This window comes from Scyliorhinus canicula, chromosome 2 (assembly GCF_902713615.1).
Source record: "Scyliorhinus canicula chromosome 2, sScyCan1.1, whole genome shotgun sequence".
Lineage (NCBI taxonomy): Eukaryota > Metazoa > Chordata > Chondrichthyes > Carcharhiniformes > Scyliorhinidae > Scyliorhinus > Scyliorhinus canicula.
In genome coordinates this window covers 134,349,416-134,365,585 of record NC_052147.1, presented here as the reverse complement: position 1 = coordinate 134,365,585, position 16,170 = coordinate 134,349,416, and the positions used below count along the sequence as shown (strand labels likewise).

Genomic DNA, 16,170 nt, shown 5'->3' with positions numbered 1-16,170 from the left:
GTCTCAGGGCAGTTGAGGGTGGAACCAGATTTGGAGGTATGAACTGAATTAGATCTCTTTGTTTCCGGTGGGAGGGTTGCAGAGTTACTGACACAGATTCCTCTTCAGCATTTGCTTCAGTCGGGGTCCCAGCTTCCTCTGCTTCCATCTGGGAGTCTGTGTGGTCGTTATCAGAGGCGGGGGCGGGGGGGGGGGGGGGGGGGGGGGGGGGGGGGGGTGTGAAAGCCGGGTTGCCTTTGGGCTGTTGCCCAGTACACGCGGCGGACGTCACCATGGCCGGTATCGAGGCTTACTCGGGGGCGGACTCCCTGCTCCACAGGTGGTTCAGATATTTCCTTACGACTTCACCCTGGACTTTAACTTTGTACAATACTGGTCCTGTTTTCTCCATTATGGCCCCAGGGACTCAGCTGGAACCGGCTCCAAAGGTCCTCACGTAAACTAGATCGCCTGTCTTGAATGTTCTTTCGGTCCTTCCAGTGTTATAATTTATATTTTGGTTATCTTGTTGGGACTTCACCCTCCGCACAAAGTTTGGGAATAGTAGGCTTAGTCTCACACAAAGTTGCCATCCCATTAACAGTTACACTGGGGTGAGTCCTTTGTTGTGTGAGGAGTCCTACAGTCGAACAAACATCTTGTCAATTTGGTCTCTATGGATGCTGCAGGTTGTTTCTTCATACTGGTTTTAAAAGTCTGCACTGCCCGTTCCGCCAACCCATTTGTCGACGGGTGATTACATTGGATTGCATGAAGTTTTGGAATTCACTGCGGTGAAGGCAGTGCCATTATCAGAAACCAGGGGCGGGATTCTCCCAACGGGAGACTAGGCCGCACAGGCCGCCCCCGCAGCGTTCCTGCACTGTTCACGCCGGAAGCAACCAGGTGTGGTTGGCGCCGGCGTGAACATGTCATATTGGGCAGGCCACTCTGCCCATCCGGGCCGGAGAATCGCCGCTCTCCCCTTACAAACGGCGAGCGGCGATTCTCCAAGCGGCCAGCCGTAAACCTCGGCACGCCGGTTTGGGGGGGGGGGGGGGAGAATCGCGTGCGGGTGCCGGGGCGGCGTGGCGGGACTCGCCCAGCACCCCCATGATTCTCCCACCCGGCGTGGGGGGGGGGGGGAGAATTGCACACCAGGACTTCTGGTATTCTATGTATTAAAAAACTTTGTCGCAATTTCTTGATTATAGGATGGGAGGTCGTGGAGAGTACATCCATCAAGATCAAGAACATGGAATTATAAAAGGTCTGCCAAAGTCTATGTGCAGCTGCACCCGCGGCCTGCCTGTCCACTCACATGGGGCGAAATTCTCCAACCCCCAGCAGGGTCGGAGAATCACCTGGGGCCGCCGAAAATCCCGCCCCCGCCGTGGCAGAGATTCTTCGCCACCCGGGAAGTGGCGGTGGCGGGAATCTCGCCACTCCGATCGGAGAGGCCCCTGCGGTGATTCTCCGGCCCGGATGGGCCGAAGTCCTGCCGCTGGGAGGCCTCTCCTGCCGCCGAGGTTTGAACCACCTCTGGAACAGCGGGATCAGCAGCGCGAGCGGGCCCCGGGGTCCTGGGGGGGCGGGGGGCGATCGAACCCCGGGGGGTGCCCCCACGGTGGCCTGGCCTGCGATCGGGGCCCCCTGCTCAGACTCCGGGCCAATGCCCTGGGTGCACTCTTTCTCCTTCCGCGGCTGCCACGGACTCCGCCATGGCGGAAGCGGAAGAGAAACCCACATCGCGCATGCGCCGGTGGTGACGTCAGCGGCAGCTGGCCGCTGACGTCACAGCCGGCGCATGCGCCGACCGGCGAAAGCCTTTCGGCCAGCCCTGCTGCCGGGGGCACCGGTTTTTTGCGCCAGTCTTCTGGTGCCAACCGCTCCGGCGCAGGGCTGGCCCCCAAAGGTGGGGAGAATTCCCCACCTTTGGGGAGGCCCGACCCCTGAGTGGTTGGCGCCACTCCCCTACGCCGGGACCCTCCGTCACGCTGGGTAGGGGAGAATCCAGCCCATGATTAGCTGGACGTTATTCTTGTATAATTATTACCTGCCTTACTTCTATTGTTGTTATAAATAAACAGCTGTTGTATTTCACTTACAAATCTGGTGCCTGTCAGTCATTGGAGCAGTCAACGACTTCAGAAACTTTATATGAATTATTGGTTAATTTACTTGTGTTGGGACTCCAAGCCTGTGGATCTAGAATTGACCACGCACAAACCCAGGGTGTCATAACGAGACATTCTACAGCCACTGTGCACTGCTGGGGAGGAAGTCAATGTTTGAGGTGTTGGATGAGATACTAATCACGTGAGCTGTTTTATCCTTTTATCCTAGAAGGTGTCAAGCTTCTTGTGTGTTGTTGGAGCTGCCATCATCTAGCTCACCTGGAGAGTATTACATCATGGGGCTGTTTAGCACACTGGGCTAAATCGCTGCCTTTGAAAGCAGACCAAGGCAGGCCAGCAGCACAGTTTGATTCCCGTAACAGCCTCCCCGAACAGGTGCCGTAATGTGGCGACTAGGGGCTTTTCACAGTAACTTTATTGAAGCCTACTCGTGACAATAAGCGATTTTCATTTAGGGGCTGGTTTTGCTCACTGGGCTAAATCGCCGGCTTTTAAATCAGGCCAGCAGCACGTTTCGATTCCCGTACCAGCCCATCCCCTGGTCATTCCCCACCAGTCCTCCCAACCCTAGCAATCGCCCCCCCCCCCCCCCCCCCAGCCAATGGCACGGATCCCAGCCCAGTGTGGCGGCACGCCGGCTGAGACAACATGTGTCTTGCGCCATTGAACTCGGCCCATTGGGGGCGGAGCATCGCGTGTGGGCCGGCCGATGAGGCACCAACGGCCTTGCGGCTGCACGCAGCGCGCGTCATGATGACGCCGATTTGGAGGGCAAGGAGAATCACAAACCGGTATTGGCCCCGATTCTGCGCCCAATCGGTGATCACAATTTCGGAGTCGAGCAACGGAGAATCCTGCCCATGATATTGCTGAGAATTTAGAAGCCCAGTTTATTTTTTGTTTAAAGTCAGCACAGGGGTTCTGAAAGTACAGACATTTCAGATTGTATAACCTTGCTAGTTTATGTTGGGTATGTTTGGCACAATGAATTTGTTGAGGATTTGCTGTTCTACCTGATGTTACAAACCAGCACGAATGGTGTACAGATGTTTGAAGCAATGAATAGTTACGTGATTGGAAAGTGCGGCCTCAACTGTATTTGGTGCAGAGGAATCACAAGTGATGGGAAGCCAACATGACTGGGAAAAACAACGGAGTTATAATAAAGATTAAGCAGGCAGCTGGAAAGGACATTGGAATCATTATTTTATACACCGTGGGGATTTACATCAAAATGAATTTGTTTGAAAAACACTTATAGATGGTGGAAAGGCTTTGGGGAGTCAGGAGATGATTTAATCACCACAGAATTCCAAGTCTCTGACCTGCTCCAGAGCAGTGCTGATGGTCGGGGACTTAATGCTAGTAATATCACTGAATGTTAAGGACAGGTGGCTGGATCTCTCTTGTGTCATTGCAGGCACCTGTGTGCTTCCTCAGGAGAAAGCCAAAATAGATCAGTCACTCAATATTTATGGTTGAAGATGGTTGCAAACGTTGCAGGTTTATCTTTCGTACGCCTGATGGGTTTTGCCATCTTTGAGGATGGAATACTCATGGAACAATCTCCTATCAGTTGTTTAATTACCCACGACCAGACATGACTGAATGTGGCAAGGCTGCAGAGCTTCAATCTGATCATTGGTTGTGGGATTGTTTAGTTTGGTCTAGAGCATGCTGTCCATGGCACATGTCATGTTGTTTTGTTTTGTAGCCTCACTAAGATGAGCACCTCATTTTCAGGTACGTTAATGCTGCTCCCTGGTATGCTCCTCATTGAACCAGAATTGGTTGCTTGGCCAGCTGTTAATTGTAGACTGAATGATCCGCTCTGTCATCAGGTTAAATACTATGGTGGAATAAAATTCCGTTACTTCTGATGCCTCATGCAGCCACTTGGATGCTCAGTTTTGAGCTGCTAGGTGTCTTCTGATTCTCTCTACTTTAGCGTGGAAGTGCCACATAACACACTGGAAACATGGAATACTGATCCATCATACCAGGAGGATGGTAGGTGGTAATCAGCAAAGGTTTCTTTACCACCCTTTACCATGAGATTTCATGGGATCCAGAGTCAATGCTGTGGATTCACAGGGTCACTTAATCTCAACTGTATGCGATTATGTCACCTGCTCTAGTTGGTCTGTCCTGCTGGTGGGACAGAGCATGCTTGGCGATGGTCTTAGTCCAGACTTTTGACACCTCAATGAGATTCTTTGAATATTTCTATGTCTTGTTTGTGGAATTGGCATTACTCTTCAGATGTTAGTGAGAAGCACTATGCAAAGTCTACCAGGTTGAGTATTCCTGGAACTGCTTTCACCATTTATGAAAAATGAAATGAAATGAAATTCGCTTATTGTCACGAGTAGGCTTCAATGAAGTTACTGTGAAAAGCCCCTAGTCGCCACATTCCGGCGCCTGTTCGGGGAGGCTGTTACGGGAAATTTACAAATGATAACATTAATTGACTTAACTCAATTAAGTTTTATCCTTCAGACATCAAGCTCATCCTTAGTTTGTAAGGCATTATTGCTTGTTCTTTCTGAATAATGGAAGGTATACTAAATATCTTTCATTTAATGAGCAGCCCAAACCTATCGTTTAACCATCTTAATTGTGTGCAAAGACTGTTTTCCCCCTTAAGTGTTCTTTCTTCCTTGTGCAAGTTCTTTCAGATTCAAAAAGATGGGTTTCACACATAATTCTTCTTCACTTCTCATTTGCACTCAATGATGCACAGTCACATGCTAATTATCCAAGATGGGAATTTTATTTTGGTAACTTTGTCCTTTTTCTTCTGAACCCTTCCCTTCCCTAAGAATGGATGCATTGCTTCGGAACCAGATTCAGTTTGTGGCTTAACTGACAACTAGAATCTCAGCCAACCAAGAAATTGAGTATTAGCCAATATGGAGGCTTACAGCTCAGATGGTTCAAAAATTTGGTATGCATTTATTTTCCACAAGGAATACATCGAAGGAAATGAGTTTTGACTGGCCTTAATTATGTCTGTGGCATTGTCCAAATTAGTCAATTTTTGAATCCATCTTTAGGAGAAAAATATCTGAGGCACATGCGCTTTACTGAAGCTAAATAAACAGCCTATTATTTGAACAAACGCTGGACAGAAATTAGTCTGTGTGAATGGGGTCCCCTCCATCGGTTGGAGAACTGAGGGAGGCCCATGTTGCTTCTTTCTGGGAGGCCAGATGCTGTTTCAGTGTAATTGGGCACTTAGCTGGCCAGCCTCAGGCCTCCCAAGTGATCAAGGTCCTAGCTGGGCACCACCCCTGAGAGCAAGCTCTCCATTGCTGGCAACAGCACTGGGAGAGGTGACTTCTGCCAGCAATGCAGCAGACCCTTCACCAGGGATGACCACAGGATCAAGTGGGTCAAGGGTTGTGGGGAGGATGCCGCTGGCAAAGGAACAGTGTCAGATGCGTGGGCGGTGGTGTGGTTGGCTTTCACTGGTCCCCACTTCCCGATCCTGGGTCCCTCAATTAGGGATGAAAATTTCAAGAGCCTCAAAGGTTAAATTACAAAAAATGTGACAAACTAAGAGCTGGAACAATGGTGGGAAATATTTGAAAACTAATCAGTACAGGTTAGGAGAAATATATTCCACTAAAAAAAGCACAAACATCTAGTCAATAATGAACCACTTTGGACAAACAGAGATAAAAGTGACAATGAAACAGCAAAATAGGCATTTACTAAGTACATAAATAATAAAGGAGAGGATGGAAAGTAAATTATGAAGTTGGAAAAATGGCAAGAAAAAAATACGAAGGCAAAGAGGAACTATAAAATGAGATGAGCAAGGAATATAAAATGAATCAGTAACCAATCCTACAGACACATAGGCAATGATTTCCAAGATCGCAGATAAAGTAGAAGGAGTTATTGTCTAGGTTTCTCCAAATGCGGTTAAATGTTATCAAAGTAGTTTGTATTTTCAGAGACATATTAAGGGCAGAGGTTGTGCGGAGGGGTGGAGGGGTTGGTGATTATGAAGAGTAGTGTGGGGGAGGTTAACGATTTGGGAGGAGATTTTATATCCCGTAGGCCGGTGTTTTCTCTGTGGGATGGGGTTCACGTAAGATATGTCAGGTATGTAGCCTAGTCTATCATCTCACTCCTGACAAAGTCCATTAATACCGGGGAAGGTAAAGTGCCCACTAGGCCATCTATTGCGGCCCTTTACTGCCCAATTAAGTGGCCAGTAAGGGCCTCGAACTGAAGAGTGAAAAGGCTGTTTTTTTTTTCCACCGAACTGGGTAAAATAGTGGGAAAGAAGGGGCACATTCTTTGTGGAGTGCCCTGTGTGTACAGGGGCAAACGCGCCTCCCCCCCCCCCCCCTCCACGGCAGTTGTTCTTGGCTGTGGGACTTCCTTTCACTGAGGAGTATAACTCTGATTTTCTTCTCGGAGGACATGTAATGCACGCCCCTCCAAAGAAGGGCCAGTTAGTGGTAAACGTGGAATAGTGATGACACCTAGGCAGGCTGCTGTTATTAAAATAGTTAAATTCGCAACCCACTTCCTGGGAATGGGCTGGTAGTCGGCCATTGACCTACCTCCATTAAAACCGCACGTGGGTGGGTCTGAGGTACAATTGGATTCTGCTTTGAGGTTTAACAACAAAAATTACAACACACAAAACCCAAACATACCTGTTTTGGGAGTTAAATTTCCTCTGATAAATAATGTAAAAAGAAATCAGTATACGCAAGATAAGCTTGTAGCTAAACTTGTATGGAACCTGGATTAGATCATATTGTTCAACGGCATAAAGGCATTGGAGAAGCTACTAAAGAAATACCATTATCGAGAGGTTAGACCTATCAGGATAGAACAGGCTGGGGTTCTTTCCTCTAAAAAAAGAGAGGCCTGAGGGTGACTCAATTGGGATCTTTAAGATTAGAAATAATTCTTGTGTAGACACAGTAGCTACGGCAGCCATTTTCACTTGCAGGTAAGACTAGAACTAGGGGCTATAAATATAAAAAAGTCACCAACAAATTCTTTAAAAAAAATATATTTTATTCTCCTTTTTCACAATTTTTCTCCCGAATTTACACCCACAACAATCAATAACCAACAACAAATATCTCAAACCCCATAACAGTAACAACGATCCCATCCTCCCACCATGCCCAGACATCAGCCCGCATGTTAACATAAACAAATGACAAAGAGAAAAAAAGGAATCAGGGATTACCCCTAGCCATCTTCAACATACACAGCCCCCTCCCCCCGCACCCCACCCACCCTCCCCCCCCCAACTAATGTTCAATGTTATCCAGTTCTTGAAAGTGCATAATAATTAGTGCCCATGACTTGTAGAACCCCTCCGAGCTTCCCCTCAGTTCGAACTTAACCTTCTTGAGTGTCAAGTATTCCAACAGGTCCCCTCGCCACGCCAGGGCACAGGGTGGAGAGGCCGCACTCCATCCCAGCAGGATCCGCCTTCGGGCGATCAACGAGGCGAAGGCTATGATTTCTGCCTCCGAACCCGTTTCCAACCCTGGCTGATCTGACACCCCGAATATGGCCTCCCGGGGACCCGGGTCCAGCTTCACATGCACCACCTTGGAAATTACCCTAAACACCTCCTTCCAGTACTCTCCAAGCTTTGGACAGGACCAAAACATATGAACGTGATTAGCCCCCCCCCCCCCCCCCCCCCCGCCCGACAACGTTCACACACATCTTCTACCCCTTCAAAGAATTGGCCTTGCCCTCGTGAGGTGCGCCCTGTACACCACCTTCAGCTGTATCAGCCCCAACCTCGCACACGAGGTGGAGGCATTCACTCTCCGGAGCACCTCACACCAGACCCTCTCCTCTATAACCTCTCCCAATTCTTCCTCCCACTTCGCTTTGATCCCCTCCAGTGGTGCCTTATCCTTTTCCAACATAGCTCCGTATACCGCTGACACTGTCCCCTTCTCCAGGCCACTTGCCGCCAGCACCTCCTCCAACAACTTGGAGGCCGGTTCCTCCGGGAAGCTCTGTATCTCCTTTCTGGCAAAGTCCCGAACCTGCATACACCTAAACACTTCTCCTTGCTCCAGCCCAAACTTCGCTTCCAGCTCCCTCAATCCTGCAAATCGACCCCGAGGAAACAAATCTTTTAGAGTCTTAAGTCTTAATCCCCTTCTCTTCCCATTTCCGAAAGCTTCCGTCCCACCTCCCTGGCTCAAATCTGTGGTTCTCCCGGATCGGCATTTCCCTCGACCCAGCCCCCAACCTGAAGAGTTGGCGAAACTGCCTCCAGATTTTCAATGAAGCTATTACTACCGGACTCCCTGAGTATTTCCCCGGAGCTATCGGGAGCGGGGCCGTTGCTAGTGCCTTCAGCCCCGACCCCCTGCACGAACTCTCCTTCATTCTGACCCACTGGGAATCAACCCCCCTGACCCAGCTCCGCACCGTCTCCACATTCGCCGCCCAGTAGTAGTACATCAGGTTCGGGAGACCCAAACCCCCTGCCTGCCTTCCCCTCTGTAGCAGCACCTTCCTCACTCTGGCCACCTTCCCTCCCCATATAAACCAGGTAATCCTCCCCTCAATCTCCCTGAAAAAAGACTTTGGCAGGAAAATCGGTAGGCATTGAAAAATAAACAGAAATCGTGGCAACACATTCATTTTAACCGCCTGCACCCGACCCGCCAGTGACAGAGGGAGACCATCCCACCTCGCCAGGTCGGCTTTCACTCTCCCCACCAAACTAGTGATGTTGTATCTGCGAAGCCTTCCCCACTCACAGGCAACCTGCACCCCCAAATACCTAAAGTGAGTCTCTGCCCTACGGAATGGCAGCCCCACCACCCCTGCCCCCACCCCCGGTTGAGACACCACGAAATACTCACTCTTGTCCAAGTTCAGCTTGTACCCAGCGAAAGACCCAAATACCAGCAGCAACTCCAATATTCCTCCTATCGACGCACTCGGCTCCGACACATACAGCAGCAAGTCGTCGGCGTACAAGGACACCCTATGCTCTATCCCCCCCCCCCCCCCCTCACTATTCCTTTCCATGCTCCCGAACTTCTTAATGCGATGGCCAACGGCTCAATCGCAAGCGCAAACAGCAGGGGGGACATAGGACATCCCTGCCTCGCCCCACGGTGGAGAGAGAAGTATCTCGAACTGATATTGTTCGTGCGGACACTCGCCTTCGGCTCCTTATATAATAACTTTACCCAGTTCACAAATCTTGGTCCAATCCCAAACCGTTCCAGCACTGCCATCAGGTACCCCCATTCCACCTGATCAAACGCCTTCTCGGCGTCCAGTGCCACCTCTGTTTCCTTCCCTTCCGCCGGTGCCATAACGACGTTCAAGACCCTCCTAATATTCGAAAACAGCTGCCTCCCTTTCACGAACCCTGTCTGATCCTCACCTATCATCTTCGGGAGGCACCCCTCCAGCCTACCCCAGTACCTTTGCCAATACCTTTGCGTCCACATTAAGAAGTGAAATGGGCCAATATGACCCACACTCCGTCAGATCCTTATCCTTTTTAAGCAACGGTGAAATCGATGCCTGCCCCAAGGTTTGCGGCAGCACTCCCTTCCCTATCGCCTCTTCAAACATCCCTACCATCAGGGATGCCAACTTATACTTAAATATTTTACAATATTCCACAGGAAACCCATCCGGCCCTGGCACCTTCCCCGACTGCATCCTCCCAATCGCGTCTTTTATCTCCTGCTCCAGTATTGCTCCTTCTAATGTAGCCTTGTCCCCCTCCCCTAGCCTCGGGTACTCCAACCCATCTAGAAATTCCAGCATCTCACGGTCTCCCCCGGGTGGCTCTGACCTGTACAACCTCTTGTAGAATTCCTCAAAAACATTGTTAATCAGCTCCAGAGCCACCACCAACTTCCCGGCCCTATCCCTTACCTGAAGAATTTCCCTTGCTGCTACCTCCCTCTGGAGCTGACCTGCCTTGTCTCCATGTTCATAAACTGCACCCCTCGCTTGCCTCAGTTGGCGCACCGCCTTCCTGGTGGATAGTCGGTCGAAGCTCGCCTGTAGTTCCTTCCTCTTTCCCAGCATCGCTGGGTCCCCATCCTCCGCATAACTCCTATCTACCTCCAACATCTCATCTATTAGACTCTGCTGCTCCAACCTCTCCTCTTTGTCCACCCTGGCCTTTAACGAAACTACCTCACCCCTCATTACCGCCTTTAGAGCCTCCCAGACGACTGCCATTGACACCTCACCCGTACAGTTGAATCTTACATATTCCTTAACTACCTTTTCAATTTTTTCACAGAATACTTGGTTCCCTAAAAGCCCCACATCCAGTTTCCACCCCGGCCTCTGCACTACGCCCTTCTCCAGCACCATATCCACCCAATGTGGCGCGTGATCTGACACAGCAATTGCAGAGTATTCCGACCCCTTGACTCCAGCCAGCAAAGCCTTTCCCACCACAAAAAAGTCAATCCGCGAGTATACCCTATGGACTGCTGAGAAAAACAAGTACTCCCGTTCCCCTGGGTGCAGGAACCTCCAAGGGTCCACCCCTCCCATTTCCACCATTAGCCCAGCTAGCGCCTTTGCCCCCCTGATGAGACCAGCGAGCGCGGCCGTGATCTGTCCAACCTTGGCTCCTGCACCAGGTTCCAGTCCCCCCCCCCCCCCACAATCAGCTCGTGTGTGCAAGTCAGGAATGGCCCCAAACACCTTCCTCGCAAATCCCGCATCGTCACAGTTGGGACCGTATACACTTACCAGCGCCACTAATCTCCCGTCCAGCGCCCCGGCCACAATCACATATCTACCCCCTGATCTGCCACTACCTTCTCCATCTGGAAGCGTACCCTTTTGCTGACCCATACTGCTACCCAGCGAGCCCTTCCATCAAATCCAGAGTGAAACACTTGGCGAACCCAACCCTTTTTAAGTCTCACCTGGTCCTTCACCCTCAAGTGAGTCCTGCAGCATTGCCACGTCGGTTTTCAGACTTTTAAGATGCGCAAGCACCCTTGACCGGACCTCCCAGCCCTCTCTCATACCACGTAACTATCCTTACTGGGAGTCTCTCACCCTCCCCACCTTTCTTATCCACCATCAACACACCGCCGGGCCCTGCCCCATAAGCCTGACCCGCCCCTGTCCATTGTTAACATCGAACCCCTTCCCCCCCCTCCCGAAAACCCCCCCTACCTTTCCCCCAGAAACAACATCCCCCAGCATCCAACCCTTCCTCCCCCCCTCTCGCTCGCCTCATAGGCCCATTCACGCCTGCTATCCGGGCTCCAATGTCCACAGCCCTCCTCTCCTCTCACCTGCGTTCACTAGCTGACTGACTTTAGCTAGCTAGTGCGGGTGGCTCCCGCCCGCCAAGACATATAATCCCCTTCTACCCAGTCCCAGAGAAAAAAAACAAACCCAACAATCCAACCCATACAATTCACTAACAGAACATTTAACCGTCTCAACACAGAGCGCCCATCAACCCACCATTAACTTAAACTCTATAACAATACAAAGAGAAGTAGATTACAATACAAATCTGTAAAAAGAAAGTTAGAACATTTATACATTTTCCAGCTGTTCAAACACAGTCCACAGTCTCTCTTCCAGCTCCGCTCTTCATGTCTGTCCCAAGCCTTCTGCCTTCACGAGTGCCTCAGCCACATCCGCTGTCTCAAAATAAAAGTCTTTGCCGTTATACGTTACCCTCAACCTCGCTGGGTACACCATACCAAACCGTACCCCCTTCTTGTACAACGTCGCCTTCACTCGCCCAAACGTAGCTCGTCTTTTTGCCAACTCCACCGTCAAGTCCTGGTAGATCCGGACCGTAGTACCATCCCATAGTATCTCCCACTTCTGCTTCGCCCAGTTTAACACCTTCTCCTTCACGCAAAACTGATGGAAGCAGATAATTACTGCCCTTGGCGGCTCGTTCACTTTGGGCTTCGGCCTTAATGACTGATGGGCTCGGTCTAGCTCGCACCGGGAGGGGCTCTCACCCTCCCCCATCAGCTCCGCCAACTTCTTAGCGAAGTATTGTGTTGGCCTTGGGCCCTCTGTCCCTTCGGAGACCTCTATTAATCTCCACAGCCCTCCGCAACTCATCTCCCATCGAGGTGACCTGGTCACTGTGTCGTGACATGGCTTCCTCCACTTCTTTCATCTTCTCGCCCTGCTCTCTCACCTCGGCCAATGCCTTTGCCACCGCCACCTTCAACGGGGCAATTATCGGGGCGATTGCCTCCTCCACTAGTAACTTCAATGCGGCCACTGTCTCCTTTTTCCAGGCCTCCATGTGCCTCGCAAACTGTTTTTCCAGCTCCCCGCCATCACCTCGGTCATCTTCTCCACCGTAAATAGTGCGGCCCCGCTTTGCAGTTCGGCTTCTGCCATCCTATCACCACTTCTATTCGTCTTCTCCTTCAGCGGCGACCCCGCATTTCCTCCTTTCTTCGACGCTGCTTTTCGCATCCTTTAGTAGCTTATTGTTTTTCACTTTCTTTCTCTTCTCCTCTCTCTCCCTCCACCCTTCTGTGCTTCATCAATCTGAATTATTCTTTTTTTTAAAGACAAATGGGAGGAAACTGAAACTTCACCAAACTTCTTAAAATTTCTTTAAATCTTCCAGCTCTCTTCCTTTCCCCTCTGTACTCATCCAGAACTCCCCTGGGAACAGACATGATGAACTGGATGCATTTGTCTACAAGGTACATCAAGATGTTTGTTTTGGATGAAGCAGACAAAATGTTGAGCAGAGGGTTCAAGGACCAGATCTATGAAATATTCCAGAAACTCAACACTTCTATTCAGGTGGTTTTGTTATCTGCCACGATGCCTTCTGATGTGCTGGAAGTGACAAAGAAGTTTATGCGTGACTCAATTCGCATTCTTGTGAAGAAAGAGGAGTTGACGCTGGAGGGAATCTGACAATTCTACATTAATGTGGAGCGAGAGGAATGGAAGCTAGACACTCTCTGTGTGATCTGTACGAGACTCTCACCATCACTCAGGCTGTTACCTTCATCAACACGTGGAGAAAGGTGGATTGGCTGACAGAGAAGATGCTTGCGAGACATTTCACCGTCTCTGCTCTGCACGGTGACATGGAGCAGAAGGAGAGGGATCTTATTATGAGAGAGTTCCGATCTGGGTCCAGCCGTGTTCTCATTACTACTGATTTATTGGCTCGTGGAATCGATGTTCAGCAGGTGTCCCTGGTTATCAACTATGATCTGCCTTCCAACCGTGAGAACTATATTCACAGAATTGGCCGTGGAGGGCGTTTTGGACGCAAGGGTGTTGCTATAAACCTAATCACTGAAGAGGACAGACGGACGCTGCGTAACATTGAATCGTACTGTGGATGAGATGCCGATGAACGTGGCCGATCTGATCTGATTTTTTGTTTTGAGTTTTGCGAAGCTGTGATTGAGGCTGTGAATGCTGACTGGTTTACTCGCAATCACAGGGTCTTTTCTTTTTAAACTTGGTGTTGAGTGTCGCCTGGATGCTCAGGACTGATCACATTGCATAGAACACTGGTGATCAGCTCCCTTGTCCTCCTTGAAAGGTTCAGACTGGCAATGGGGTGGGGAAAGAAAATACTTATGGGATCATTAAGAATTCTGGGTAAGTACTTTTTCAGGCCGAGTCTTTTAGATTTAGTAGCATTAGATATTCTTCATCCCGGAGGACTGGAGAATTGCTAATATTGTCCCTTTGTTTAAGAAGGGTAGCAGGGATAATCCAGGGAATTAGAGACCTGTGAGCTTGACGTCAGTGGTAGACAAACTGTTGGAGAAGATACTGAGGGATAGGATCTATTCACATCTGGAAGAAAATAGGCTTATCAGTGATGGGCAGCATGGTTTTGTGCAGGGAAGGTCATGTCTTACAAACCTAATAGAATTCTTTGAGGAAGTGACAAAGTTAATTGATGAGGGAAGGGCTGTAGATGTCATATACATGGACTTTAGTAAGGCGTTTGATAAGGTTTCCCATGGCAGGTTGATAGTAAAAGTGAAGTCGTATGGGGTTCAGGGTGTACTAGCTAGATGGATAAAGAACTGGCTGGGCAACAGGAGACAGAGAGTAGTGGTGGAAGGAAGTGTCTCAAAATGGAGAAAGGTGACTAGTGGTGTTCCACAGGGATCCGTGCTCGGACCACTGTTGTTTGTGATCTATATAAATGACCTGGAGGAAGGTATAGGTGGTCTGATTACCAAGTTTGCAGATGATACTAAGATTGGTGGAGTTGCAGATAGCGAGGAGGACTGTCAGAGAATACAACAAAATATAGATAGATTGGAGAATTGGGCAGAGAAATGGCAGATAGAGTTCAATCCAGACAAATGCGAGGTGATGCATTTTGGAAGATCAAATTCAAGAGCGGACTATATGGTCAATGGAAGGGTCTTGGGGAAAATTGATGTACAGAGAGATCTGGGAGTTCAGGTCCATTGTACCCTGAAGGTGGCAACGCAGGTGGATAGAGTGGTCAAGAAGGCATACAGCATGCTTGCCTTCATCGGACGGGGTATTGAGTACAAGAGTCAGCAGGTCATGTTACAGTTGTATAGGACTTTGGTTCAGCCACATTTGGAATACTGTGTGCAGTTCTGGTCGCCACATTACCAGAAGGATGTGGATGCTTTGGAGAGGGTGCAGAGGAGGTTCACCAGGATGTTGCCTGGTATGGAGGGTGCTAGCTATGAAGAAAGGTTGAGTAGATTAGGATTGTTTTCGTTGGAAAGACGGAGGTTGAGGGGGGACCTGATTGAGGTCTACAAAATTATGAGAGGTATGGACAGGGTGGATAGCAACAAGCTTTTCCCAAGAGTGGGGGTGTCAGTTACAAGGGGTCACGATGAGGGGGAAAGTTTAAGGGAGATGTGCATGGAAAGTTTTTTATGCAGAGGGTGGTGGGTTCCTGGAACGCTTTACCAGCAGAGGTGGTGGAGGCGGGCACGATAGCATCATTTAAGAAGCATCTAGACAGGTATATGAACGGGCGGGGAACAGAGGGAAGTAGACCTTGGAAAATAGGAGACAGGTTTAGATAAAGGATCTGGATCGGCACAGGCTGGGAGTGCCGAAGGGCCTGTTCCTGTGCTGTAAGTTTCTTTGTTCTTCTTTGTTCTTTCTTCCTCCTAGGTGGTAGCCATCCGTTGTGGGACACCGCACTTACATGGTGTCCTGGACTCGGGCCTGCTTCCTCAGCCGCCTCGTAGCTCCGCCCCCGTTGCTCTGGCCCTGACGCCGCACTGGGCCCAGGACCTCAGCCCCCGCCGCTCCAACACCCGCGCAGGGTTCTTCACCGGTTCTTAAACCGGCCCCGCTGGCTGCTCACGACGGTCCCAAAGACCGACGGTAGTCAGTGGTGCGTCGAAACTTGGGGATTTCCCCGAAATCGTCCACCGGCGGGAGCTCTTCGCGCTGCGGCCGCACTCAGGTCACCAACAAATTCAATAGGGGATTCAGGAGAATCACTTTCCCCTTTCAGAGAGTAGTGAGAATGTGGAGCTTGTGTTTATATAATGATGTAAAGGCATCAATCACTCATAAGGGATTGAGAGAACACGTGTGGGTTCACTGATTGAGACCAGGCACATGGGGATGAGTCTTGAAGGCACATGAGTAGAGTTGTCTGTGCAGTGGTCTGCTTAAAAGCAGAAGAGAAACTAAAACTGGATTGCATAACACACTTCCTGTCCACTGATGTCATGGTCCTATCTCTTCAAGACACACTACAACAGAACTTACCAAGCACAAGTAATAGTTGAGTTGAATAGCATGCATTTAAACAGTACTAATTTCTCCTCTCACCATCCTTCTGTAAACAGGATGATGTTTTAATTTGCATCCTGCTTAATAAGGGTGAAGTATTTCCGAATACCTCAGTTTTGGTGTGATCCAATTTTCTATCAATAACTCCACAGCAAACAAGAGATAATATTAACTCAAAGGTTTAGTTTATTTGCACACACTCAGAATGCAGGAGGATACAATTTGCTCCCTTTACATTCATACAGAAGAAAATGGAATAGGGAAAGAA

At 49.6% G+C, this 16,170-nt stretch overlaps 1 protein-coding gene and 1 pseudogene across 2 annotated transcripts in view; one reads left to right on the top strand and one right to left on the bottom strand.

Annotated features, from left to right (window-relative positions):
* The window catches only part of LOC119958485, a 705,387-nt gene that overhangs the window by 45,783 nt on the left and 643,434 nt on the right, over positions 1 to 16,170 (bottom strand). The gene's annotated exons all lie outside the window — the stretch shown is intronic.
* On the top strand, positions 12,793 to 13,718 carry LOC119958505 (annotated as a pseudogene).